Here is a 2,948-nt window from a genome sequence, read left to right as displayed (position 1 = left end):
TAAACGCTACTGGATTCTTTTACCTTTTTTTTTTTTCCTTTCCTTTCTTCATTTCATTCATTAATTTTACAATTTTTAAATGCTCATTAAATATTATTTAAATATACATACGTAATAAAATTAAATTATTTCAATCGTTACAATTTCACTTGATTTTATAACGATCGATATTTCTATATATATATATATATGTATGTATATATGTAGTATACTTACTCGAATAGTAAATAAATTATGTAGCTAAAGCGAATTTCTTTGTAGTATGAATTTCTCATGAATGTTCTATATCTCTCTCTCTCTCTCTCTTTCTCTTTCTCTCTCTATCTCTATCTCTATTTCTCTTTCTCTCTGTTTCACATTAAAAATAATTCACGTTTGATTTTCATATTGAACGAAATTCAACGTAGAGATTTTTTTCTTTTCTCCTTGTTTTTTTTTTTCTTTCTTTTTTTTTTTTTTTTTTTTCTTATCAACGCGAAATCACATACGTCAAATCAAATAGATATCAGGAAAATAATTTCTCGCGGTTTGTCCCAAGTTGCACGCTATAACAACGCATTGTTTCATGATCGATCGGATCGTATTGCAAAACGATACTTACGTTAGCTTGAAAATCGATGATACGTAAAAGCGGAGCCTGTTGGTTCCTTTTTTTTTTCTTCTTTTTTCTCTTTTTTTTTTTTTTTTTTTTCTTTCCAAGAGTATAAGGTAGTACAGGATAATTGGCACGACACGCGTAACTTCACGCTCCGCCACCGATCGGTAGCGGAACTGTCAATAATTTAACACGCTCTCAATGATTTACATTTTCGCAAATGGCACGATTAGCGTTCATAGATGTGAATAAGCTTTTGAATTATTCATATCATTCCATTTGCAAAGTAATATCCACTCTAGCGTTCCATCAATATATAAATATATATGTATATATATTCGAAAAATTATTAGAATATTCATTAAAAGAGAAATTCTTTTATTGGTCTCATTGATCCTTACGATATTATGATAACAATAAGATATTGTTTAAACAAATTATTTCTCGAAATTATTTTTAATCGACGATATCGGAGATTACTTTTTTTTTTTTTTTAACAAATGAAATATAAATTTTCTTCCTTGTCTATCGTATGTTTTAATTTTCTTCTTTTTTCTTTCTTTTTCTTTTTTTTTTTTCTTTTTCTCTCTTTCATTTTCTCAATATCACAACAAACATTTCTATATAATTTAAACGAATGACGCTTTAACAAACTTTACAGTATTAATCGTGAAAATAATATTCGTTCGATTATAAGCTACTTTCAAAATAATTATTGTATAAAATTTGTCGAATCAAAAACTTTCATATCACTCGATGTCTCTTGCAATTTTACGTTTTATTTTCACGATAGCGACAAAAAAATATGATTTAAATAATTTACCTACTCGTTACAGTAGCCCTCTTAATCTCCATTCGCACTATTCATCCTGATCATGAAACGTAGTTTAAGGATATTAAAAAAAAAAAAAAAAAAAAAAAAAAAAAAAAAAAAAAGAACACATTTTTTCTTTCAACTTTAAATACGCTAATTTAATCTCCTGCCCACATTATTTATCCTGATTGATGGAACGATGCTCAAAAAAAAAAAAAAAAGAAAAAAATTTACAAAAGAAAAAGAAAGAAAGAAAGAAAGAAAGAAGAAAAAATGTTTTCATCAATTCTGAACGTAACAAAAAGTTTTTTATTTTTCGTGATCGTTCCTTTTTCTTTTTCCTTTAAAGGACAAAAGAAAAAGAAAAACCAAAAAAAGAAAAAAGAGAAAAAAAAAAGAATTTCAATCTAATCACACACGTAATACACTTGGTTTAATAAATCGTTCGTCCCGAATGATTGCGTTCAAGCGAGCGAGCGAGAGAGAGAGAGAGAGAGAGAGAGAGAGAGAGAGAGAGAGAGAAAGAAAAAAAAATGTCCCGCAGAGGTGAAATGTGCGCATGCGCACGGGGAATACGTGGTGCATCGCGGAACTATGCATCACGTGCTGCTACACCCCACGCGGTGCACCTTGGTATATATTAGTCACTGGGGAACGGGCACCAACTGCCGGGACCAAATTGAGTCTTTGCCATAAACTAAGCCGTAAAAGGGGTTGCAGTCGTCGGGAAATAGTTGCCCGAAGAGCATCAGACTTGGATTGGTAAAGAGGGAGGGATAAAGAACCATGAGAGAAATAAATATTATCGTGGTTTGTGAGAAAGAGATGTGGAAGATAGGAAAGGAATAGAAAGAAACGAGAGGGACATACAAATTTATGATAATAGCCAATCAATTCGTAAAGGAATTATCTATGTTTTCCTTTTAAGTTTTTCCATTAAAATGTTTCATTTGTTAATAACTTACGTTGTTATTGTACTCCTGTTGTAATTGTTTTATTACATCGCAAAATTATTTCCACTTCTAATCGAATTGTATTTCTTTTTTTTTTTTTACTTTCCTTTTCTTTCTTTCTTTCTTTCTTTCTTTTTCCTTTTCTTTCTTTCTTTCTTTTTTTCTTTCCTTTTCTTTTTTCTCTTTCTTCGCCCGAACTTCACGTTTACGAATAAATTTATACTAATTGATATTTTATCTTCAATACGATCGAATTATATATTCTTCTTATAGATCTTATAGATCTTTCTGATTCTCTCGTTTGATCAACTTTATATATTTTTTTCTTTTGCAATTAAGAATTTCAAGGAAAAATAATAAATTAATTATTTAAAGTATACGAACAAGCTTTATCGACTTTGTGTTTTCTTCTTTTATTTTTTTTTTTTTCGTTCTTCTATTTTTGTTTTTTTTTTATTTATTTTTTTTTTGTTTTTTTTTTGTTTTTTTATTTTTTTTTTTTTCAAAGGCTAAAAAGTAAATTAATCGTCGAGGTATTCGATTTTCAAAAGGTTTCGATCAATATTTTGTATTTGTTTTTTATTTA

The 2,948-nt window shown here is 28.6% G+C and overlaps 1 protein-coding gene across 2 annotated transcripts in view; it reads right to left on the bottom strand.

Annotated features, from left to right (window-relative positions):
• Positions 1 to 2,392: 2,392 nt before the first annotated feature.
• Positions 2,393 to 2,948, bottom strand: part of LOC124956375 (homeobox protein araucan) — a 141,642-nt gene continuing 141,086 nt past the window's right edge. For both annotated transcript variants that reach the window (XM_047512099.1, XM_047512100.1), the window contains exon 7: positions 2,393 to 2,948. This exon is cut by the window's right edge and continues 5,723 nt beyond it. The gene's annotated coding sequence lies outside the window, so the exon portion shown is untranslated.

Source organism: Vespa velutina, chromosome 21, assembly GCF_912470025.1.
Source record: "Vespa velutina chromosome 21, iVesVel2.1, whole genome shotgun sequence".
Lineage (NCBI taxonomy): Eukaryota > Metazoa > Arthropoda > Insecta > Hymenoptera > Vespidae > Vespa > Vespa velutina.
Note: the sequence above shows the minus strand (reverse complement) of the source record. Positions and strands in the feature narration are given on the sequence as shown.